The following is a 26,452-nucleotide window of genomic DNA, read 5'->3' as shown; positions in this document are numbered from 1 at the left end:
GGATCTTTTATTGCCACCTTGGTTGAATAAATAAAGTTTTAAGATTTGTAATGATCTGTAATCCTATTCAGGATGTACTTATAACTTCCTAAGGTTTTAACAAACTTCCCAGGATTTAAATGGTAAATTAAGTCTTTTTTGCCAATTAGTCCCTTTTATTTTGGGTGCTAAGTTACTTGGAAAAGCACTGTCATACAATGGTAAACCTTAGGTTGTATTGCACAGGTAAATGCTGTAACTGCCCATATATATATGCAATTCCTAAAGTTTTAGTGTTTTGGTATAATGTCATCACTTAATATTCTGATTACTTGAAATGTTATGTGTCACAGAAATAACTGAATTTCTTTGTCGATTGCATCATAATGAACTCTCATCAGATCTTTAACAATGTCTATTTCTGAGATTTTGTCATTTATAATTGTTCTTATTCTCTCACAAAACGTGTCTCTTCTTCAAGGAGATTTATAAAAAGGACTTTGGGGACAAATACAGGTATTCAACATCTTTAAGGTTGATACTAAAATGGGTAAGAATTTCCAGAACTAAAAAGCTGCATTCAAATTGAACAAGAATTAGGAACATGGGATTAAATGAACTGAAGAAGATTATAGTTTTATGATTCTTGTTGAAAATATTGCTGGTTCTCTGTTTCCTCTTACAGAATAAGGAAAGTTTTTTTAAGATATCTATGATATACAGAAATGTCATAAAGCATTCATTTGAAAACTGAAGCATTGGGGCGCCTGGGTGGCGCAGTCGGTTAAGCGTCCGACTTCAGCCAGGTCACGATCTCGCAGTCCGTGAGCTCGAGCCCCGCGTCAGGCTCTGGGCTGATGGCTCGGAGCCTGGAGCCTGTTTCCGATTCTGTGTCTCCCTCTCTCTCTGCCCCTCCCCCGTTCATGCTCTGTCTCTCTCTGTCCCAAAAATAAATAAACGTTGAAAAAAAAAAAAAAAAAAAAAAGAAAACTGAAGCATTTATCTTTTCTCTCTACATAACTTCCTAAAATTCAAAAACTCTCGGTGAGTATTCTTTGTTTCATGGCAATTACAATTGTTTGCATAAGTTCAATAAGAATCTGTTCATTCTGTAACAGTTCACCATTGGAAATACTGGTTATTTTACCAAGGCTTTGACTGGAATGTCATATTTCAGAGTGACATTCATAGACTCAGATATCACCAGATAGCTTTAAGGAACTAAGGTTGGCTTTATGAAACATGGAGCCATAAAGCCCCTTGGAAATGTTGGCCTGATACCTTGCTTACAGATTTCCCAAGAAGCCTTACCAGATGAGTAATGAAGGTCACTTCCACGCAGGTGCAGGAACCTCAGGATATTTTGGGGACCTCATGAAGAGGAATATGCCCAATTCTACAGGTATTGTAGGCCTGTCTGATGGCAAGTATTTGGCAAGTTTTTTTTAAAGGCATTAGGGGCGCCTGGGTGGTGCAGTCGGTTAAGCGTCCGACTTCAGCCAGGTCACGATTTCGCGGTCCGTGAGTTCGAGCCCCGCATCAGGCTCTGGGCTGATGGCTCAGAGCCTGGAGCCTGTTTCCGATTCTGTGTCTCCCTCTCTCTCTGCTCCTCCCCCGTTCATGCTCTGTCTCTCTCTGTCCCAAAAATAAATAAACGTTGAAAAAAAAAATTTAAAGGCATCAAAGGGGGGAATGTTGGAGAAATGAATGAAGTACTGCGCCAAAGATGGCCGAGGGGACTAAAACAAGCTCTGGTCTCTAGCTTAGAGACCCCTCTTCCGGTTTCTTCTTGCCCTGTTTGCCGCACATGAGAAAACCCACCACAGATATGGAAGCTGACAACTATAAATTACACTTCCCACTTGCATTTGGCGCTCAGATTTTTGGAGAAACGGTCTCCTCTGAGCCTGCTGGTGTTAAATAAATCTCCAATCCACCAAGATCTCCAAATTTTGCTTGGTTTTTCTGCCAGTGTTCCAGCCTGGTTCCATAACAATATAAATATCTAATTTCCAAATAAGACAAAATACTAAAATATTAATAAACATAGGTTTTTCTACTTTTGGCTTGTTACAGAGAAACTAGAAGATATTTGGAAATGTTAATGCTACATTTGAAAACTTTAAGAGACATGCTTCTAGAAATTTTAAAATATATTCATAAATTTGAAAATTTAAAAAATGCTGATGTGACCCTTCACAATTGCTTATTCTTAGTTTTGACTAGAAATTAAGCTTTCTAAGGGTTAAAGTTCTAATTAATATTTGTAATTAAAACTACTAAAAATAGGGGAAACATCTCTGTATGCCAGGAAAGGATACATTTTCAGCATAAATAAATAAATACATAAATACATAAATAAATAAATAAATAATAAAATAAATGAAAAATTAAGACGCATTTTTTTGTTGACGTGGAAAAAAAGTAATTTTGTCCTAAATAGAAGTTAGTTTAAGGATAAAAAGACAAAGGACAAAATCAGAATATAAAAAATAATTATAAGCAAACCTTTAGAAAATTAATATATGGTCAAGCTGGCTAAGATTAAAAAAAAATTATTTTAAAAATAGATTTAATATCAAAAGCCGGTGCAAAGTTAAAATTTGGTTTTGTCTTTTTTAAAAGGACAGTTTTCTTGGACTTTTAGTCTGGTTTTAGTAAAATTATTGTAGAAGATTTTTTACCTTTTAAATATTAAGTTTCATAATTATCTGTGATCCTATTTAGAATAAGTACTTTATTTAAAAGCCCTTTTTTGGTATTTTTGACAAACTTCCAAAATCAAATTCTTTTTACATTCAATTTAATTTTCTTAGTTTTATTAGTGTTTATTTATTTTTGAGAGAAAGAGAAAGAGGCAGAGCATGAGCAGGGGAGGGCAGAGAGAGAGGGAGACACGGAATCTGATGCAGGCTCCAGGCTCTGAGCTGTCAGCACAGAGCCTGACAGGTGTCTTGAACTCATGGACTGTGAGATCATGACCTGAGCTGTAGTCAGATGCTAAATCAACTGAGCCACCCAGGTGCCCCCAAAATCAAATTCTTTTTTTTAAATGCCTTTTTAACTTGGAATATTCCAAAAGATTTGTTAAACAAATTGGGCATTTCATATGTAATTTACATGGAAGCACTGTCAAATAAATAATACTAAGCCTTTTTTATATTTATAGGATTGTGGTACATGTAGATGAAGTCCATTCTGCTGCAAAAATGGCCCCTCTTTGCCAGACTTTTGCCATTTTAATGTCCTCTGACATGGCACCAGTTTGCTTCTGAATGAGAAAATTTCATATGGAGAAATAATTGTTGTAAATTCAACAAACACCTGCAACTAGACTTCACTAAATTGCTACCTAGTATGGGTTATCAATATGTTCTTATTATTGTATATGCATTTTCTAGATGGATTAAAGTCTTTCCTTGCTCCAAGTCTGATGCCCTCACAGGAAAAGCAAAAAAACAAAAAACTTAAATGTGTTTCCCATTTATGTGTACTTTCCACTATCTCCAGTGATTAAGGCATCCACTTCACTGGCCTAATCCTAGAAGCCTTACCAAAAGCTTTATCAACTTGAAATTCTATCAGTATACAGCCTTTTGCTGATCCCTTGTTGTTTCATGCTAGTATGATCAGCTACTGTAAATCTCTAATGTTTTATGCTCAAGCCTGTCATCCATAGGATGTCATCCATAAAGAAGGTTTGCTAGATCCTAATTTAAAAGAACCTGTTGGTCACCCTCTACAGTGTGGTGGCTGGTCTAAAATGTCATCAGAGGAAGACAACCCTTGAGCCCCACTGAAAGGGACCTTAACAAGTGCCTCTGACCACTGACACTGCTGCAAAACTAAAAGATGGTCGAGAACTCTAAATCAAATTGACAAGGAAGAGAAGTAGCTGACATTGAGGTAGATGGCTTCCTGCCAAGGTTCCAGATTAAGACTTAATACATTAACTGAACATAAAACCCCTTCTTCCTCTCTTCCTTTCCTTTCCTTTCCTCTGGCATTGGCCTAGAAAGATAACACCCTCATCTGTATCTCTCAGGCCATTACTAAGGCAGGGAATAACGTCTTTGATTTCAGGCAAAGAGAAAATCATGTGCCCCTAATTTTTTTACAAGCAAAATAAGACATCTCATTAGTTGTTTCTCCTAAATTTACATTGTTGAGTTAAATAGGACTTCTCAGGAGGCTTTTGTGATTCAGGATTCACTCCTTTTGGCAGGTCTCTATTTCCCCAATTAGGGATAAATATAAATGAGGCTACAATCAAAAATGTCTCCCTACTTCTTGAAATCATTAAAAAATCTGCCAAAGTAATAGTAGCCCAACAAACGTCTTTAAACTCTCCAGCCATAGTTGTCCTTGATAACAGAAGAGCTCTTGATTATCTTTTAGCTGATCAAGGAGGTGTCTGTCCTTTGAACATCACCTGCCATGTCTAGGTTGACAATTTTGAGCAAGCTAAAACTCAGAATAAGGACAAGCTGCTTGACTTTAAAAAGGTATGCCTTTCCATGGGGATTTTCTTTGACTTATTTGACTTTGATTGGTTTGGGTCTTGGGGACCATGGTTCCAAGGTATATTCTAAATTTGGGGAATTATCCTGCTTATAGTAATCATAATAATCTCCCTGGTCCATTATATTCTCTCAAAAAACTTTAAATGTATGTTTGCAGCTACTAACCACCAAGCAAATTATCCCCCTGAGACTGGAACATCTAAGGAACAACAACAACAAAAATTATCAACTTAAAAAATGTCAACTGGAAAATGTGACCTATGAATATCACAGAGGTTAAGTAAAAATGTCATGGCCTATTGATGCCTCACGGAGGAGCAAAGTTGTAGGAACTTCAGTGAGATAGGTTAGAGAGAAGCCAATGCCTTCAAGCTTGATAACATCTATCAGTTAAGCTGAGAGTCTGCTCAAAAGTGAAGAATTGTTATGAAGAAAACCACAGGCCCAAAATGGTGTCACTTAGACTAAGTTCCTATAGCAGGGCTTGATACCTATTCTAATTTCAGCTTCAACATCCCCCAGAAATGTAGTTTTCACCAGTCAGGAATACTGGTCAGTGCCAATCAGTCTGCCACCTGGGTCCTCTCCATCCCTCAAAGGAAGAGTAATATGCATGATAAAAAAAAATAATAAAAATAATAAAAAAAAAAAACAAAGAAAAAAACTGTTTTCCCCTAGAAAGTGGGCTTACCTGAAATAATTCTTTTTTTTTTTTTTTTTTTTTTTTTTTTTGCTAATAACCTTGCCTCACACTTTTTCTATGAAAACTTTTCATTTTGTGTATCTCCCTGGGCCCTCCCTCCACTTGCTAGGTGGGATGCTGTCCCATTCAGTAATTGTTTAATAAAGCCAATTAGATCTTTAAAATATACCCAACTGAATCTTTGTTATCTAAAAGAAAAAAGAGGGGAAAAGATAAAAGTAAGCAATCAAAAAGAATCCCAGGGTATTCAACAACTATCAGCATGTAACAAGAACAGGTTTATACTTTCAGAAACCTTTAACTCATTAAAGGCATAAATATATTGTGTTCACAAGTCTGACTGCTGGACTTTATAAGTGTTGTTCTCTGGAGAATGAGATTATTGAATACATTAATATTTGAATACATTTTTAACTGACTAAAAATCTTAAATAACTATTTTATATTACATAGAACAGGGACAGCTCACAGAACTATGGACCAACTATCCTCAACCACATCTTCCATAGGAAACTTGTCTTAGAGAGGTTTAGTAATTTACTCAGAGTCAAATTGGCACAGGTGACTTATGCTCTAAGCCACTGTTCTGAAGTTCTCAGAGAGTTCTGGCATTCAAACGTTTTAATTGAAAAGTACAGATTTCAGTAACTGAGAAATTTGACTTTCTGTTATGTCCCTATGTCCAATTTATCCTTTTAAGACCTAGTTAAGAGTCTATTCTTGGTAAATGAAATTCTTGTAATTTGACTGCTGAACCCATCAAAGAATTTTATTCAGTAATATTATATATTCTATGGGGCCATTGAATCTTTCATATTATAGAAGTCTACCCAGAAGGAAAAACAATATTAGTTAAAGCATAGGTGAAAATTGTCTCTATCAAACTACTCTAATGAATCACCTGTGTGTATAAAAATCTACCTCAAAGACATGCCTGGGAAATTAGTGAGGGTCAAGGAACTGGTAGGAATGAAGTGACAGTGTAAAAGGCCTACTCCCATGATGATTCTTGCTACATAAGTAAGCAAAATCCTTTAAGGACAAGGATAACTGTTAATTCAACATCCTGTTTTCTATGGAGTCCTGTGCTACAATATGATTTCACTGTCCCACCTTCCCCCCTCATAGCCTGGTGTCCCAAAATCTTCAGTAAAGTTTATTACACGGTAATCAGAATAGGATGCTGTGGGATGAGAAAGGCACAGAATAGGTGGGAGATAGATTATTTTATGGAAAAAATTAGTGTCAGAATTGACAAGGAGAAATGTAATCTCAGAAATCATCAGGAATGTATTTTCCTTTCCTGTACAAACTATACTTTAGGTTAAACAAATAGTTGGTGAGTACAAGCTTTTCTCTTTAGATATACTCTAAAGAAGATAAAATAGAGTATCATGCTTTTACATGGAATCTAGGCAATGATTGGCAATGGCTGCTAACAAGACTTGAAGAGATATAACCACACGTTCTGTGTTCCTTATAAGATATCATTGCCAAACATCTGAACTGGATTCACATCTATCATTAGATCTGACGATTTACAGCAATGCAAGGGGCTGAAGAATATGTTCACATTAGATGTAACTGGCAAATTTTCTGACTATGGGGAGTGATACAAGACAAATAATACAGATACTTCAACAAGTAAATTTCAAGGTAAACAACAGTTTTGAAGAAGCTATAAAGTAGATGAGAGCGTCAGAAAATTGCAACTTAAGAATGTTATTTTAGTCTTATTTGAATCTTGATTTAAGCAAATATGAAACAGGGAACTCTGAACACTGGGTAGAGAGTTACTTTTTAAGGATGATCACATATTGGGCTTTTGCATTAAAAAAAGTGTCTTTAACTTTTAGAAATTAAATAATCAAATGTTTGCTTATTAAATAAGATATCTAGGTACTTGCTTTGACATTATCCAGGTTTGGGTGGGGAGAAATGGATGGAGTATAGAAGAAACAGCATCTATCAGTTGATGATCAGTTGTGTATGTCCTTTTTCTTAACAAATTTAATAAAATTCATTTCGGTAGTCTCTAACACTAATATGTTTTTCAGAATATGACTATGTGATCTATATTTGCCAACTCCATGTATTAGTAGATTTTTAAGTATACTAAAACATTTAGCAGCTATTCCAAAGAGATTATCACAAGAAACACTTTAATTACCAGATATAATTTTATCTTTAACTTATATATTTAACACTTTATCTCTTAATAAATTTCAATTTTAACTCCAATTTAGAACTGTGCCTAATTATGCTTTGAATGTTAAATAACATTAATATTTCATATTTATGGATAGTAAGGACTTGTTTTCAAAACATAATCCATATCGTAAAATATGAAATTCAGCTTCTATTCATTTTTACCATACCAAAAACAAAAACAAAAACAAACAAACAATAACAACAAAAGTTATATAACAAATGTTGAACACTTTTGGAAACATTTTTGTTCCCAAGTTTTTATTATAGTGTATCAAGCCAGAATATATTACAGTAATAAGATACATGGGAAAAACACGCTTAGATTACGCATATACCTGCATGTTTAGGAAAAGAAGTTGCATGCAAAGTTCAATAGAGTGTATAGATGTAGTAAGAGAAACCTTTTACAGAGGAATTAAAGATAATTGGGTCTATTAGTAAAGATGCCACATTGGAAAATTTACTACAAGAAGAATATGCTTCTAGATAGTGTTAAATGGTTTATAAATTCACCAATCCCACAGAATGCTGGTGTAACAACCCACAGTTGCTGACTTCTTAGTTTTCACTAGGAATGAAGAATTCTAAGAGTTAAGAATTCTAATCAATGTATGTTGTTAAAACTACTTAGAAATAATAAAGATCAAAGGAAAACACTATATATGAAAAGTTGCTAAGGAATGTAAAATAATTGTTTCAGAATGAGAAAGAGGAAAACATCTGAATGGCTACATGAAAGTTGTAGAAGGTTTGTGGAAAATGAATACTGGAGAAGGAATTTTATGTGTGGTCACGATGGCTAAGATCAGAATGGATTTAATTTTTTAAAAAAAATAGTTTTAATATCAAAAGTATACTGGCACAAAACTGGAAGTTGGTTTTGTCTGTTAAAAGGAAAAAATTCCCTTAGATTATTGGTCTGCTCATAATAAGACATTTTAAACATAGGTTTCTCTTTACTTTTTAAGTCATCTGCTTGGTCAGCAAAGATCTTGTGTCTTACCAAAGTGACTTATTGTGCTTCACATTGACTTGATCAGGTTTTTGATTACTTAATAAGACCCAATCTTCTATTAAGAGAGCTAAGTTTTTGTCCATCACTATGTAGCCTGTGTATTTGCCTTTAACATCTTTTGTCACTTTTGTTAAATAGATAATTAAGTCTTATTTTACAATAGTTTGTAATCCTAATTAATCAAACCTTTTGACATTTTCTTAAAATCAAATTCTAACTTCAAACTAATTTTGAGAATTCCTAGAGGAGCCCTGGAAAATCTCAATGAGGTTGTCTCTCACCTTGTATAAGAGAGATGATAAAACAATTAGGTTTATTTGGTATGTTAAATTATGTGTTAAGCATTATTAACTGATGATAAACCTTCTTATATTTGTGGACATATGAATATATATTTATACACACATATATATCTATATACATATATATCTATATATACATCTATATAGAGATAAATAGATGCATGTTATAAATATGTGTTCTCAAATTTGTACAAAATTCATAAAAATATGATATGTTCTGGTGTAATGTTATCGGTCATAATTCCAGCTATTATCTTAAAATGTATGTCACAGAAATAATCAAGATTCCTCATCAATTCCATTATAATGAACCATCATCAGATCTTTATCTATGGGCATTTTAAAGTCTTTTGTTATTTATAGACCATTATTGTGTTACTCTAATGCTTTTGCAAAAATGAGATTCATGGAAAGAACCCTACCAAGGACTCTTGACCACTGACATTGCAGCCAAATTCCAAGCTATAAAAATGCAGGTGCATATCTCACACCTCCTATCTCTGTCATGTCAGACTCCCTAACACTAGAGGTCCATTTCCCTATCTCTAGTCAACAATCCCAATCCGGAGAACTTTGCAACCAGGCTCTATACAATGAGAGTGAGAAAGGCAAGGGTAAAGAAAATAAAACCACTTAAGTTGTCTATAGACCCTTACATTTTACCAGCCTCCATGGCTGTCATGCTTCCAGTCCTGAGCCACAGGCTCAAACAGGAATTACCAGAAGGCATACATGATTCAAGATTTACTAGCTTTGGCAGATCCCAACTCCCCTGGCTAGGAATAAGTATAAATGAGGTGATCTATTTTCAGGAACCACTCCTGTGGCCAACAGCACTTGCTGCACCTAGATTAACATTTCTGAGGAAGCTGAGACTCAGCTACATAAGATTACTGAACAATCCAACTGGTTTAAGAACGTGACCCCTTCAAAGGGGTCTTTCTTTGACTTGAGTCTGATTGGTTTGGGTCCTGGGGACCATGGCTGTAAAGTGCACTCCACACATCAAGAATGATCCTGCCCATAATAATCATAGTAGTCTCCCCAGTGCACTGTAGTTTCTCAAAAGATTTAAATGCATGTTAACAGCTGCTAACCACCAAGCAAATGACCTCCCTAAGAATAGAACATCATAACAGGAACAAAGAAAATGACCAACTTAAAAAATTTGAACTTGACGTTGTGAGCTGTGAGTACTATGCAGAGGTTCAGCAAAAACCATGAGAGCTCCAGAGTGGTAACTGGAAGTAGTGCTAATGCCTTAAAATATCAAATCTCTTAATTAGGTTGAGAATCTGATCAAAAGGGGGAAATGGTTAATAACAAACAACAACAACAAAACTGAGATAGGCCCAGAATGGAGTCATTTAAGCTAAGCCCCATATCACCAAACCAAGACTTAATTTCATTAAAGTTTCAGCTCTCCCAGAAATGGGAATCTTAAAGGAGTCATTCGGGAATCTCCTGATGAACACTAGTTAGGTTCACTGCCTGATAAATGCCCGCCATCTCCTAAAGGAAAGTAACCTTCCCATAACCAACCTGCTTTTTTTTACTTACATATAATTTCCTTGTTCCCACTCCCTTCTGCCTACTAGTCTTTCATTTTGTACAGTTCAAGGTCCTTTCTACCTGCTAGATTGGAAGATTCCCGATTCAAATTAATTTTTTGCTCAAATAAACTCTTAAAATTGTTAATATGCCTCAGTCATTCTTTTAACAAATTTAAGTTAATATACTTGGCATAACAAAATTATTTTTGTTCAATTGTAGGACTTTTAGTTTTTGTATATTTGTTCTAATGCACAATGGAGATGAAAATTGCTTCTGCAAACAATCCTCTCAAGCAAAACCTACCATCATCTGGGGTTGTTGTTAACAATGTAGGTTTCTAGGGCCCTGTGAATGTTTTATATGTTCCTTGGAAATTATTACTCCACATCATCAACTGTTTGTAAACTCTGCAGCATCGTTTGGTTTAGAGTAGAGCAATGTACTTGCTGTCAGTGCGAATATATCAAAAAACCACTTTTTAAAAAATCTTTCAGTTGGAAACCTATGAAGATTGTTGGCTAATGGATAGGGTGTTCTAAAGACTCTAAGAAGCAACACCTGATCATGTTTTTAATAATGGCTTCATCCACTGCCAGGCATCTAGGCCTTAAACATTTTCCTCACTGTGTTCACATTGAAAGATATTTTGGGTAGAACTGTTATTTTGCTGCATTGTAAAACAATGTTAACCAACCCCAAATAACAGCTCAAACAAAAGAGAGTAACCCTAATGATAAAGAAACTAAATAAAGAACTCCAACTTAGGAGAGAAAAAAGGTTCAACATAGCACCCATCTTAAAGAATCCAGTATTTGATATAGCTTGATTTGAAATCAAGCTCAGAACTCCTGTTCCAAGGAAAGTGACATAGACTGTTAAAATAATGTGCATATCATATACTCTTGATTTTTTTTTTTTTTTTTTTTTTTTTAACGTTTATTTATTTTTGAGACGGAGAGAGACAGAGCATGAACGGGGGAGGGGCAGAGAGAGAGGGAGACACAGAATCGGAAACAGGCTCCAGGCTCCGAGCCGGCAGCACAGAGCCCGACGCGGGGCTCGAACTCACGGACCGCGAGATCGTGACCTGGCTGAAGTCGGACGCTTAACCGACTGCGCCACCCAGGCGCCTCTACTCTTGATTTTTAAAAAGGAAGTAAATGAAATGTGTGTAGACAGGGCTAAGCGACATTTATTTTATTGAAAACTAATAAAATGAAGTAGGCAGGTATAAGAATTGTTTTTAAAAATAAAAATAAAATATATTCAATATTTTCAAATTTTTGTCAGTTCTTAGTGTTCTAATAATGTCATTTGAAATGGAGAGCAAAGAGCATCTGATTCAAAATCAGATTCTTTTTTTTTTAAACAAATAAGGAATTTTATAAAGAAAAGAAGTTGAATAATACTAATAAAAAAACTTTGGACAATGTTATTTAATCTTTAAAACCAAAACAATATTTGTACTTCAGAAACACCACAGTATTTTAAGTCTTAATGTTATGAATAGAAAATTAAAAAATGATGTAATGATCATATTTGTTTCCAGACTATAAAGAGTGTTTAAATGCATTCTAGTAATTAAGTGCTATGACATGAGAAACCATGAAAATTGACATATTCTGGTGTAATCAACACCTAAAGAATAAAAAATATTGCTAAAGAGACACTTAATGAACTCCTACCCCCTTTTCCAAATATGTATGGTTAAATTAAAATTCTATTTTTTAAGGGTAGGGTATAGTTATGGTTTAGGTCTAGGGCAGAATTAAAATGATCAACAGAATTGGTCCATTCAATGCTATACCTTTAGGAATGCATAAAATAAGGCAGGATAAGCATTAATGGCTATTTGCCATTAGAGACCTTGGGGTTGAAGCCTATTGGACTAATCTGTTCAATTATGTAGTGAGATAGATGTAAAAGAGAATGAGTTAATGGGAGGGCAAGGCATCAGCAGGAATTAAAAGGTAATAGGCCTGGTACAGCCATAGAGACAAATCTGTAAGTACAATATTTTGAATTTTTTGCACTGCTTTTTCAATATAGCAGTATTTTAGATTCTGTTGGCCTAATTTTCCAACAAGATAGAACATTTTAGTTTTGATAATATGATATCCTGTTGTCCTTTAGATGTTTTAGCCCACAACTTTTCTCTCAACATTTGCTACTCACTTGTATAAGACATGCTTTAGGATGTGGGAAAACATACACATACCACATGTATTATATTAGACCACTGATTATCTCTGAGGCTAGCTCCTGAGACCATCATAATTCTCTTAATAAAAAGTGCAACTACAGCACATGATTTTCATCATAAATTGCATATGCCACGGTAAACAAAACCTAGCAACAAGGCTGAGGGCAGATATAGCTCCTGGTCATCTGCTAGGCTTTCTTAGTGGCAAAGCAACCTACACTCTTCATGTGTTATACACCTACTCAGATTGTCTCAGCAAATTTACAAATTACTATGTCATCAACCATCTGTATCACTTGGGTACAGTCAAATTGATGAACACCATAAGTGTATAGTAAACACATTATACACTATACATAGTTCATACCTACAGGGGAATCTTTTCAGATTAAAAATGCAAATCTAGGGGCACCTGGATGGCTCAGTCAATTAAGCAACCAACTCTTGATTTCAGCTCAGGTCATGATCTCATCGTTTGTGAGTTCAAGCCCCGTGTTGGGCTCTGCGCTGACAACATCGAGCCTGCTTGGGATTCTCTCCCTCCCTCTCTCACTGACCCACCCCTGCTTGTGCACTCTCTTTCACTCTCAAAGTAAATAAACTTTTAAAATTCAAATCTATTTTAATTAAATGATACTTTTAGAGAAACCAGTCTTCAATAGAAATATGTATTTAGAAGCCACTTATACCCTACTTTGGATAATTTATTAGCATACTATTTATTTTCTTCTGCCTTTTTATTTTTGAGTCTTGGCAATCCCCTCAGAGAGAGAAAGATAAAGGTAACAGATACAATTAAAATTAGTTTGACTTTTTAAAGGCTTAAAATGAAGGAGAGTGCAAAATTAATACATTAAACCTATCATAAATTACAAAATAACTGTTCTATAAATCAAGAATTAGTGTGAAATCATATTTTAGAAGAAATTTCCATTGTATAGCCAAGTGGTAATATTCTATCTTAAAACTTTATTCTTCTTGGTAAGCATAGCAAGCAGCTCAGTCACTGCCATATTTATGACCATGCCATGTAATTAGCTGACTCACCTAATAAGACTTCACAGAAGAGCAACCCTGCCAGCTTTTTTTTTTTCCTGTTAACTTGGTTATAGACCTAGTTCCAAACACTAATGTACATTGGGAAGTCTAGGAATAAACTATTTTTTGTTTTCACATATAAAAATTAATCCTCTTCTTCAATTAATGAAAAATGCTACTACACACACACACACACACACACACACACACATTTTTAAAAAATTTATTATTTAAAATTTTAAAAACACCCCCTTGGATAGTGATTGAATGAGACATCAAAATAAAAGTAGGTCAACCTAAGAAAGATCTACTCTTGTGTTAAGCTCAAAAGCAGCCAGTCATTTTATCCTTCAAATGCACTGATATATGGAGGCAAGTCTTAAAACTAGCAACTGGGTACAGAATCAATGAGGAGTTAGAGATCAGGAGTCTTCTTCTATATTTTAGGGATGTTGGGAATGCTTAAAGGCTCCCAGAAAGAAAAAATCTGCCATCAAAATCTTAGTGATCCAAGATCCAGGTATTTGTTTTCAAAACTTGGGGGGAAACTGGTCTTAATATCTGACTGGGAGAAAATATGTCAGGCAAAATGAACTGCTCATACACCAAAGACTGGATAGGACCAATAGGGCTCTGAAGCACAGAGTGAATACAGTAGCTTCAAGACTAGTGGATGTTAAATCTAGGAGGAGAATCTTAAAGAGAAATATAAAGATGTGTCTTCTTCATCTAAGAAAGTAAGACTAGGAAAGGCCCTAAGAAAGCCAGAGCACAACACAGTACATGTAATCAGATGCATGTGATATCTGAGGTTCCAAGAGTCTCCTTACTACTGGGAACAGAGGCCAGTCACATGTGAAAGGCTTTGAAGAAATGGAAGAAAAACTCTTCAAGTGGATCTCAGCCTTCAAGTTGGAATATCTTTATATTCCACAGTATCTGGAATTCTATAGTGTATGTATACATAAACCATGTATATGTCACAGTAGCATCTATGACTGACAAAAGAACTCTGGGAACAAGGCCCCACAGTTGTCACTTTCTGTGGGTGTTGCAATTACCCTATCCTGTAAATTCTTTCATTGTTAAGCTTTGTCACACTATTACGGTCATTACTTTCTTTTGGTTACTTAGAAAAAGTCTCCTCTGAAAACCTCTATCCATGTTTCAACAGATCAGAGATAAAAGGAAATCTACCTAAAAAATTATCAAGAAAGGTAATGGCCTGGGTGTATCCTTAGAAGGTCACTCAAGTAAAATATTAAAATGCTTAATTTTCCATTTTACAACTAAGGTTCATTTATAGCTTACTCTATATTTGGTACTGTCTCAAGAGTTTCACAAGCATTATTTGATCTTAGAAAACAATCCTATGAGAAAGTTACTACTATTATCTCTATTTTATCAATGAATTAACAGAAATAGGCAGTCTGGCTCCAAAAGCTCTTAGCTATTATGCAACATTATTTGTCAAGATTCTTGAAAAACAACAACAAACTTCTTATCGAAACATTAATCTGAGCTTACACAAGATAAAATCAAGTTTCGAAAAATGAAGAGTTTAAAACACTATACAAAATATTTTATGATTAAATATCTGAAGTCTATTACTACTTGAAATTTGTCCCTATTTTTATCAGAATAAAAAAAATAAGGAACTAAAAGTATTGCCTATCTCTTTGTCTATGAGAAATGTATTTACAAGGACAAAACCAGATAGAATGTATTTTTTAACCATATAGCTATTAAATCTGCAAATACTAAGCTAATTAATTTTTATAAAGAAAAATAGCTTATTACTAATTCAATGCATAGCATTTTTCTGGTTTAAACCTTTTCCTTAGTCTTTTAACAGAATAAAGATGATAAAATTGTCAGAAATACTGTTCATTTTGCCCCCAAATATGTGGCACAGAAACCACAGTTTTTTAGAATGCTTTGCAATATCATCACTTGAGTTTCCTTCTTCAATCCTTTTGATCAACCAATAAAGCTTCTGCCTGGGTCATAGCCTTGTCTTCCTTAGCTTTACTTTGGAAATGGCAATCTCTCCCAAGCCCCTACACCAAATTTATTTTGGTTATCATAATAAAACATAATGGCCCGTTAAGTCCATGGGGCAGATATTACACTTAGTCATGATGTTTATTTATTTACTCTGCCTTATCCCACAGAGAATTTGAAGGGGAATCAAAGATTATTTCCTCAACACAACAAGTGAATACCCTTTGCTCTGTTTAATGTTGTCTTTTATTTTTCCTTTCTTTAGGCACTAAATGTTTATTTGTGTTCTTTAATCACTTTTAAAGCATTCATTATTTCTGGAGTTCTGGATTTAATTTTCAACCATTCTCATTTCTTTAATTTTATTTATTTATATCTTTTTGGCTTGTATTAAGTGGAAACTCCTAAATTTCTGTATAAAAGGGAGAAAAAAAACACAGAATATTCTGTATTTAAGATGCTGCAACTGTCTCTACAGTTACAAAGGGTAGGTGGGGTGGGTTCACGTGCATGTGTGTGTGTGTGTGTGTGTGTGTGTGTGTGTTGGAAACTATACATTAAGGATGATTCCTAATTTTATTACTCTTGAGGAACTAAAAATGTGGTTACACAATCACTCTAAATACTTTGTGTCATAGTCCCCTCCATCCAACAATTGTATATATTATTTGTTGTTGGGAAGACAAGGAAAAAATACGCTTTTAAGAGCATGGGATTTGGTAGCCAATTGACCTAGCGGTAGATGGTATCTGTGAGATTATGAGATGTCTCAAATGGAAAATGATAATAATAAAACCTGTCCCAGACTGTTGTAATAAATGAAATGATATACATAAAATAGCCTATAATGACCAATGCAGTCAGAACAATACAAATATTTACTAGGCATCTACTTGGTTCTGGAGTGTCTTAAGCATTTTATTTTTAAATATATATATTATATATATATAAGTATATATATAATATATATTAAATTTCTGATTTTATATATTAATATATATAATATATATATTAAAGTTTATTTATTTATTCTGAGAGAGAGAGAGAGAGAGAGAGCACAAGTGGCGGTGGGGCAGGGAGAAAAGAGAGAGAGAATTTCAAGCAGGCTCCACACTGTCAGTGCAGAGCCAGATGTGGGGCTTGAACCCACGAACCATGAGAACACGACTTGAGCTGAAGCTGGACACTTAACCAACTGAGCCACCCAGCTGCCCCTAAGCATTTTATTTTTGTGATCTAAGTATCCCAATAAATGTAGATCCTATATTGTCTCAATACATATTACCTGTTATATTTTCATCTTGTTGCTAATTTTTATAAAGATTTTGTGTGGGGGGAATGATTGAAACAAACAACTGTTTTAAGAATTGAAGCTTTTGCCTTTTTCATTGACTGGCTACATGCGACTCTCCATTGGACCTCAGAGTTTTGCCTTTCTCAAACTGGTTCACAAGTCATCCTTTTTATCTCCTTTCTCTCAGCTGCCTAGAAATGCAGCTGAAAACTTGTAGTAGATTGAGGTTGTTATATTCTGAGTACATCCAAGTGAGATAGCTCTATAGCATTTGCCTTTTATATATCAGTGCAAATGCTACAAGGACACTGTCCTAATTGCTTTTAACTAAAGACTTACAAGTAATGTTATATTTAGAGAAGACTGAGGATAAGAAATATTCACAGCACCAGTACTTAAAGAAGAATGTACTTTTCTTGATGTTTATAATGCTGGTAAAGAAGCACCTCTTATCCTTGCAGTAACTAACTTCTCATAATTGAAGAAAAGCAAAACCTATATTATGACTTATTTTTGTAGACTCTTGGGTCAATCTCACAGAAGGGTTAGTAATGTGTCTATGAAACTGTAGACAGCTATATAAGTCAATTATAACCTTGACATAGAGACACACATGGGAAAAAATATAGAGTACAGAGGTTTTAAAAATGGCAAATACCTATGCTAAGCTAAATCAGAGAAAGACAAATATCATATGATTTTACTCAGATGAGGAATTTAAGATACAAAACAGATAAACATAAGGGAAGGGAAGCAAAAATAATATAAGAGCAGGGAAGGAGACAAAAACATAAGCGACTCAAATATAGGGAACAGAGGTTGTGGGGGAGGGGGATGGGCTAAATGGGTAAGGGGCATTAAGGAATCTACTCTGGAAACCATTGTTGCACTATATGCTAACTAACTTGGATATAAATTAAAAAAGAAATTATTAAAAAAATGGCAAATACCAATATTGCAACATTAGTATTCAAGACGAGGTGTCACAATAACTTGGTAACACTGTGACTTGTTTCCAATGTATTTGTGTTTCAATGTATTTGTGTTTAAGGGGCTATACAATTCGAGAAGACAAATGTAGAATTAACCCTATTTTGTACAATGAATTTACCAATGATAACTTTTATATTATTTATCAGTAAATTCCTCCAAATTATAAATTATGAAACAGAAAATGTTGTTTCTCTATAATCTAATTCAGAGATAGAGCTTCCATATATTTTATGTTATATTATTATCAAACAGGCAATCTTATTGCCAATATCAACCTATTCAACTAATAGAAATTATTATTAAATGGAAGGATTATGAAGTGGATTAGCCACAGCAATAATCTGGAAAGAGGTGGTCTGGTGACTAGAGGAATGGGAATGGAAATGGAGCAAAGGGATTACCTTGGTGAGATGTTGTAGAAGTTGAATGGACAGAATTTAGCCACTGATATTTAAGAACTGTGAGAAGTCTGAGATTTTATCCTACTTGCAAGCTAACAAGGTAGTCTCCCACAGTTTTACAGATACTGGCCAAAAACACAAGAGTTCTGGGTCAGAGGTAAATGTCTTTTTTTACCTATAACAACAGTAGTAGCCAAAGTATCATCATTTTCTTGAGTTGATTCTCTAAGTCCTAATTCCTACAGGGAACTTCAGGTGACACCTACAGTCAGTGAATCGCATTTACAGAGGAGGAATCCAGGGTCTAGGAACCTGAATCTTTTCTAGTAGGCAGTGAACATGTCTTTCCTTTGCTCCAGAATGGGACATTATCTCTAACCAAGGCTATAAACACACTCACCCTTTGCTTTAGACAAAGAGACTATCTTTATCTTCCAAGGCTGTTCACTTTACAAAAATCCTTGAAATATAGTCTCCAACAGAAGGCAGCTAGTGCCTCGCTTTCAAAATGTACAAAAATGTGAGGCTCTTAAGCTCCCACATTACCTGAATGCACAGATGACACAAGGAAAAGGGATAAAAACAAGTTTTGAGTTTGACTAGGAAGATGGGGACCATTAGTAGTTGTAACAGAGAAAAAGAGGACAAAGTAAATTGTAATGCCAGTCATTTTGTATTATATTGACACTGAGGTGCTTCCATAAATATATGTTGAAAATAGATTAGAGTTGAGGCTTTGGAAATATAGGTATATTTTGAATACTCCACAGAAGTCATCAGAGCTCACAAAACTAAGAGAAAAAGAGACAAGCGAAAGAAAACATTACAGTATCACATGAAGAAACTTCTTAGCTGGAAGGCAAGGCAGGAAAAAGAGATAAAAGCAAAGGCAGACAGGAAACAATATTTTAGAAGCTAAATGAAAATAGTTTTACTGACAGATTGGTACTATCACTGGCGGTTTCAAAAACTGAAAAAAGAAAATAAGAGAAGAACACAGGTACACTTTTAGTACTAAGTATTTTATGCAATGGAGATGCATATATGTTTATTAAATATTTAGGTTTGTTGAATAATCCAGAAAAGTTGAAGAAGTCAGATTTCAGGGAACAAAAGAATAAATAGGACAGTGGGAGGCCAGGATGGGAGACAAAACTGAGAAGTTATGAGTAGAGAAAGCTGTTGGGACAATTAATTTTTAGGGTAATGGGATTTGCAATGACTACTAGTCTTTTGCGTTTTGTTTTTTGTTTCATTGCTTTGTTTTTATTTTAAAGAAACAGAGAGGGGCATCTGAGTGGCTCAGTTGGTTAAGCATCCGACTTCAGCTTAGGTCATGATCTCATGGTCTGTGAGTTCGAGCCCCACATCAGGCACTGTGCTGGCAGCTCAGAGCCTGGAGTCTGCTTCAGATTCTGTCTCTCTCTCTCTGTCTGCCCCTCACCCACTCGCACTCTATCTCTCTCTCAAAAATAATGACAAAAGAAATGGAGAGATTTTAATGATTTCAATAGGGATAGAGTTTCACAAGACAGGGATTTTGTTGGTAACATAATCTCAAAAGAGAGAGAAAAGGATGGAGTCAAGAACACAAGGATGTTTACTTTGGAAGAGGCAGGACATGTGTCTGCACATATATTTCTTAATGGAAACAAGAGAACCCAAAGGAGCCTGAAACATATGGTCTCTATTTTTACAAAAAGATAGGTAATCAGATTATAAATATGAAAGATCTAAGGGTGACAAAGGCAGGGGAAGCAGCTTCTGTTTATTGGATGATCTCATGGTTAATCATCTCATTTTATTGATGATAAACATGAATATCAAAGATTGCATGTTTGCCTAAAGTCACAAAGATGCTTAACAGTAAAACTGACTTCAAAAGCATCATCTTATGCTAAAGATATGTTTTTAATTGCTATGGTGGTGTTGTGGTCTTAAATAGAAAAATTTTATAATGGATTCTGAAAAATAAAATATCAATTAGAAAGAAAGAAACAGCTGCTGAGAAGTAATGAGTGCCAAGTGGAATCTGGGTATCATTATTTTTTCGTTGAACCAACCAGCACAATATCCTGATTTTTCTTTAGCAGGCAAAGGATTTAGTCTAACTTTTGAACTATGCACATGGATTGAGTTCATTGTCAACTGTTTTATAGCAATAATAGGATTTAATAGATGAAAAACCACCACAGCATTCTACTGCCAGTTTCTTGTCATAGAGTGACTTTCTGGACCCATAGCTAGTTTCTAAACAAATCATTTGAATGGCCCGACTTGTGACATTAACTAAAAGCCAAGTCTAAAGCATAGATATATATAGATAGACATACGTATGTACACACACTATATTTATATACCAAACCACTTTCTATTCACCCAAATTCCTAAATCATACAACATTTTTTAATAATTCCAAGCATTTGCAAACAAGAAAAAAGCTACTTTGGCATAAAATTGACATATGCAAAAGAGACTATCCATAATACATTTTAAAATGAGAAGAAATGAAATTTGATTTTTAAGATTAAAAACAATTCAATATAAATCTATATTTAATTATTCTGAATGACTATTGTATTTGTTTTGCACATTCCTATACAAACTTTTATTGCTTAATTTACCTTCATTTTAAAAAAGTTAACATTATTCATTTTCTGAGAGACAGAGAGAGAGAGAGAGAGAGAGAGAGCGAGCATGAGTGAGAAGGGAGATACAGAATCTGAAGCAGGCTCCAGGCTCTGAGCTGTCAGCACAGAGCCCGATGAGGGGCTTTAACTCACGAACCGTGAGATCGTGACCTGAGCCGAAGTAGGATGCTTAGCAGACTGAGCCACCCAGGTGCCCCAATTTACCTTCATTTTATACTCCTCTTCTAATTTTAACATCTCTGGAATTCAAGTCTGGGGAACTATTTAATCTTCTCTTGCCCTAACTTTTCCAGTGTTCTGGCATTCTTTTTTTTTTTTTTTTTCCTTTTTGTTGGCACCCCGACAAGCCAATCATTTTAAACTTCTGTATCATTATCATAGCATAATTGTTATTGAGTATAATATAACTATCTCTTCACAAGAAAGTTTTTAAAATCTCTGTGTAAATAGATAGACGTGGTTCCATCAGTTCCTCTCCACCTGGGACAGGGTATTTAGGCACATCAAAGGAATACAGAGTTCCTTGAAGCAAGTATGAAAACCACAATGATCAACTAGATACATACTTCATCAAAAGAAACATACAAACATTACTTCAGGAAAAAGGGCAGCATGATACAATAGGGTATCAGTAGTTTAGAAACTTGAAGCTTCTTTCAAGGTATAAATTATAATTTAACAGATTAGATAATCTGTATTTCATCTGCATACCTATAACACAAGACTTTCAAACCACATACACACATCAGTTACAGGTAGGTGTTATACAATATGTATACAGTGAGTGTCTGAGTGTCTAGATGTGAATTATTAGACTCTCAGTTTTATTATCTTCACAATATAGCACAATATGTATTGATGAATAAGTAAATCAATAAACAAGATTAACATGGGTTAGTTTTAATCATATTTAGAACAGAAGTCACTTCCATAAAACATGTAAAGATGGACCTGTAATCATATTACCCCTAAATCTCTGTAACTGATGTCCCAATTTTACTATTAGCTATTCAGCCTTGGGTGTTAAAGACTTCTCTCTCGTCTGGTCCTCTCTTTAAATGTCACAGCTATTTCTGGCAGGTAAGACAACTGCCTTGGTTAGTGTGAACACACACCACTGTGGAGTGCAAGGCACCTGAGAGAAAAGGCTGCTAAAATAGGGAAATAACTCGGGGCGGGGGGGGGGGGGGGGGAAGATGGGAAACTGAAAATATAACATCTATGCATATGCATTTTTCAGCTTAAATCTCATTGACATGCCAGTCATTTTTAAAAGAATATAAGGTATTTAGAAAATGTAGTGTTGCCTCTGGCTATACTTAATACTGGGGCCACTTAATACAAAGCAGTGTCCTTGTCTGGTCTCCCAAAGGACAATTCAGAATTGAGAGCTCAATCTCCAAGGATGGTTTATATACTCTGTATCTTGAGGCACACCAAGCAGAGAGTTTATCATTTTCAGAAAGCATGCCATTATTCAAGTTAGAGAGAGGGCTGATAAAAGCCCTTTTAAAGATTTAGAAAGATCACAAAGGCAAGCTGGCTTTTCACAAAAACAAAGTATTTTTATGCAGTTTCTGACTGAATTTATGAAGTCCAGAAACTCACCCAAAGGCTTAATTTTTTTTTTTATTTAATTGCAATGGGGGGGGGGGACAATATTATTTGGACTATCAATTGTGAAATTAAGCAAAAGGGAAGTTTCGCTAATGGGTGGTTTAATATTCATGAATGTGATGGTTCAGCATTTTTTCCAATGTTTCCCACAGCAAGAACACTAATTAATGATCATCTACACAAATGGAACATATCATTTCCTAGTACTATTTTTTTCCCTTGCCAAGAGTTAATACTTCTTATTTTGAATATGTTTTATTATTCCACTCCACATTTCCCTATTCCTACCGGAGCATTACTTGATTTTCTTTCCACTACATCTTCTTATCCTCACTATTGGTTTTTTTAAAGACTGGTTCACTATATTGAAATCCTCCAACTGTGAACTGAGCACTGTCTTTATTTCCTGATCCATCTGATATCAGGCTGACTTTATGAAGCATAAGCATCAACATGAAAGAAAAGACTTTTTTAAGTTTTTATTTATTTTTGAGAGAGAGAGAGACCGAGTGTGAGCAGGGGAGGGGCAGAGAGAGACACACAGAATCCGAAGCAGGCTATGGGCTCTGAGCTGTCAGCACAGAGCCCAACACAGGGCTCAAACCCACGAACCGTGAGATCATGACCTGAGCCAAAGTCGGATGCTTAACTGACCGAGCCACCCAGGCGCCCCGAAATAAAAGATTTTTAAAACAAATGCCTGAATCAAATGAGAGGTCAAATTTGGCATAGTGTTTTGTGTCTTGAAAATCTTCCTGCTGTAATTATCTGAAGCCCTTGGCTAGATAATTATTAAGGGACTCTTGCAATTGTCCCTTTTCTCCACATAGATCACCACATTAATTAAGAGAGGATCACTGGAGACAGGTTGCTGTTCTGCATCTTTAAGTATTTTTAGTTCTTCATTTTCAGAAGAGAAAAAAATACATTAAGAAAAAGATTGCTTCTCAGCCAAATTTTCTGATATACAGATATTCTCAAAAAGATCTCCGGAATGTGCTTTAATCTTATTTCTGCACATTTTTTAAAGGAGGTCATTATGAATTTCACACACATTTTATAGCCTGTAATGTACTTATCTAATCAGATTTCAACTGAGCTAGTAAAGAAATATGAATCAGGTGCTTGTTGTGATCAAGATGCTAAAGTTATACCTAGACTAGATCACCACCGTAAGATGTGAAAACTTAGCGAAACAAGAAGCAAACTGATAATTTATTAGCGTGAGAGTGGTACATTACTTTTGGGGATGGGGGGTGGCCTTCCCAGGTTAATGTAATGATCAGAGAACCTGGCTCTTGGTTACAGGAATGTCAACCAAAGTTGACCCATGGATATTTGGAAGATATCTTATTACATTGTGCTGTGTTAAAAACGCAAATAAAAGCAAGCAAACTGAGTGATAAGAACTTCGGTTTCCTCACCAATTTCCTTAGTTACCTATTTCTAAGGCCAGTTCTCATGCCCACCAGAAGAGAAGGTATCTAAGAAGAGTGACCTAAAGTCTTCATCGTTACCATATCCTTAGATGCTAGAATAATAAATGCACCTAGTAAAAACAATCATTGAATAACTATACCTCTTCTATAAAATTTTCCATGATATCCTCTGTCAGAGCAAATCTCCCTTTGCTATGTGCCATGCTAAATGCTTTCCCCATGGATCTAGTTCAGCATAAACTGTCATAAGATTATTGGTGTAGGTGATGTCCTCTAGGAGGTTTTAAGTTCCTAAGAGCAGGGATAAAATCATATTCATCTTTATCTTGTATAGTTCTTTGCCTAGCAAATAATGCCAAGAAAAAAATTAAAAATGAATAAATATATATAAAGACACCAGTGGAGAAAACAGAAAACCAAGAGTTATTAAAAAATAAGCTGAATTAAATTGTGTAAAATAGCAATCCCTTGGTGATTTATAGCAGAAATTAGGATTCAGATCCAAATAAAAATAGATACTAATGCCCCATAATATGATTTGTTGTATAATACGTACAAATATTATTTTTGATATTAAATGTTTATGCCAAATTTAAATTTTTAAATTTATTTTCCTTTTATGTATAAGCACTTATGGTACATTAAAGCCAATATGCATGCCCATCACCTGAGGTACTCATTATAAATGCAGATTTCTAAGCTTTGATGGTTAACTACTAAATCAGAATTTTGGGGGGCTAACCAATAAGAATCTGAATTTTAAAAATAAGCTCTTAGGATGATTTGTTAGGATTAAAAGTGACTCTTTGTTTTTTACCTGCTATTGCAAAATTTATATTCATTGGCTATTAAATTTCCTTTCTCTGAGAAAAGAATTTTTCTCTGGGGAAAATAAAAATGTAATCAGCTTTTCTGAGAGATTACACTTCTACAGAAACCTTGATCCCAGTGACTACATCATCCAAGGCAGTGAAGTGGCCTCTAGTCCTTAGCCCCAATTTCCTTGCAGAAGTCTCCCAAAACCATTACAGATGGTCCATTCTGGATAAAAAAGGAATGCATTAATTATAAAGTATTTAACAATGGAAAAAAAAAGTGGTTTTTCAAAATTACAAAAAATGAATGAGTATAAATAATGCTTAAAGTTAAAGTACCTTGATTACAGAATGAAACTATAGGCCAGGTAATAATGGTAGCTAATGATTTTTTGACAATTTACTACTTGTTATTCATCGGGCTATTTCCCATAATCTTAGGATGTAGGTACTAAGATGAGGTCCACTCTACAAACATAACTAATTTACCCCAATTCAATCCACTTATAGGAAATGGAACCAAGCATGTGAGCTCTGGAAGCCATGCTCTCCAGTACCAGGCCACATTGCCTTTCAAAGAACACCTGGATATGTGTGGGTGTACCTTTAGGGATACATGCATACCAGCATGCTACTTGTGTTTAATCTGTCTACCAGTGTTTACATTAATGATTGGAATTCCAGGCAAACGAGAAAATATTTGTATCTTCTAAACCATCAAAATTTTAGTGGGATTCATTAATAGTCTGTATCCCTTTCAGCAGTACCTTTAAATTTTAACAGGTGAGGACCTTTCTATGAATCAAACGCAAGTACAAGAGACATTGAAGAAGAAACACTTTCCCCATTTAACGTCCACTCAAAAATCTCTAGTTTCTCCTGAAGATGACTGTTAAGTCTTGCCACATTTCCCAGAAACTGCTACCTTCTGACTTCTATTAAAGAATTTAGAAAAAGAAAACAAACTGAATACAAGGTAAGTAATTATTATAATAATGTTTCATTCTCCCTTCTTTCTTTCTCGACCACACCATCTGCTATAAAATCAATTAATAACAGTCTCTAAGCATCACTTATTTAGTTAATATACACATACACAAACAAATGTGTAAGTACACATACATACCATAGACTAGAATGCCTTTTTGGAGGTGTTTAGGAGCCTATGGGATGTCTTTATTGTTTAAAAATTTCATAGCACTTATGCTCATGAGGAAATTTAAAGCTGGGGAACAAAGAGAAAGGATTACTATAGATTTTTAAAATATTTTTAAACAGCTTGCCAACGATTAAATTATCTAAGAGACGAGAGCTGTTAGACTTTGCAATTAACTATTTGATTGGAGCCCAAACACTTTGAAGTTTTATGTTAAATTGCAGACTTTTATTCAGTAGAACACATAATTCCAAAGGTTCATTGACAAGTAAAATATCAACCAGTTTTGCATCTATTAGCCAATTCATTTTAGAATTTCTTTGACTCACTGTTTCTGTGAATCTTTATTCCTCAATTTCTCCTTTGAACCAATCTTACCGGCTTCCTGGCTCCTATATTAATTAGTTGAATAAAATCTTTGACTTGTATTCATGCTACTTTTGTCTGAAAGACATTTTTTACTGTTGAAACTATAATGCAGTATAGAAAAACCATTTTCTATATTCACCTGAAGCACTGTTGAATTATTTTTTCCTCTTTTAGTTTTGATATTC

At 34.7% G+C, this 26,452-nt stretch overlaps 1 protein-coding gene and 1 long non-coding RNA gene across 6 annotated transcripts in view; one reads left to right on the top strand and one right to left on the bottom strand.

Moving 5' to 3' along the window:
* The window catches only part of SNCA (synuclein alpha), a 159,064-nt gene that overhangs the window by 27,812 nt on the left and 104,800 nt on the right, over positions 1–26,452 (bottom strand). The gene's annotated exons all lie outside the window — the stretch shown is intronic.
* On the top strand, positions 1,286–25,773 carry LOC147581884 (uncharacterized). Of its 2 annotated transcripts, none has more exons than XR_015249782.1 (3): positions 1,286–1,381; positions 4,378–4,484; positions 25,526–25,773. It is a non-coding gene; the product is annotated as an uncharacterized LOC147581884 (long non-coding RNA). The 2 variants fall into 2 exon arrangements; XR_015249781.1 differs by lacking the exon at positions 25,526–25,773 and adding an exon at positions 4,660–5,120.

Source organism: Puma concolor, chromosome B1 (assembly GCF_028749965.1).
Source record: "Puma concolor isolate L17-30 chromosome B1, mPumCon1.1.hap2, whole genome shotgun sequence".
In the NCBI taxonomy this organism is placed as follows: Eukaryota; Metazoa; Chordata; class Mammalia; order Carnivora; family Felidae; genus Puma; species Puma concolor.
Note: the sequence above shows the minus strand (reverse complement) of the source record. Positions and strands in the feature narration are given on the sequence as shown.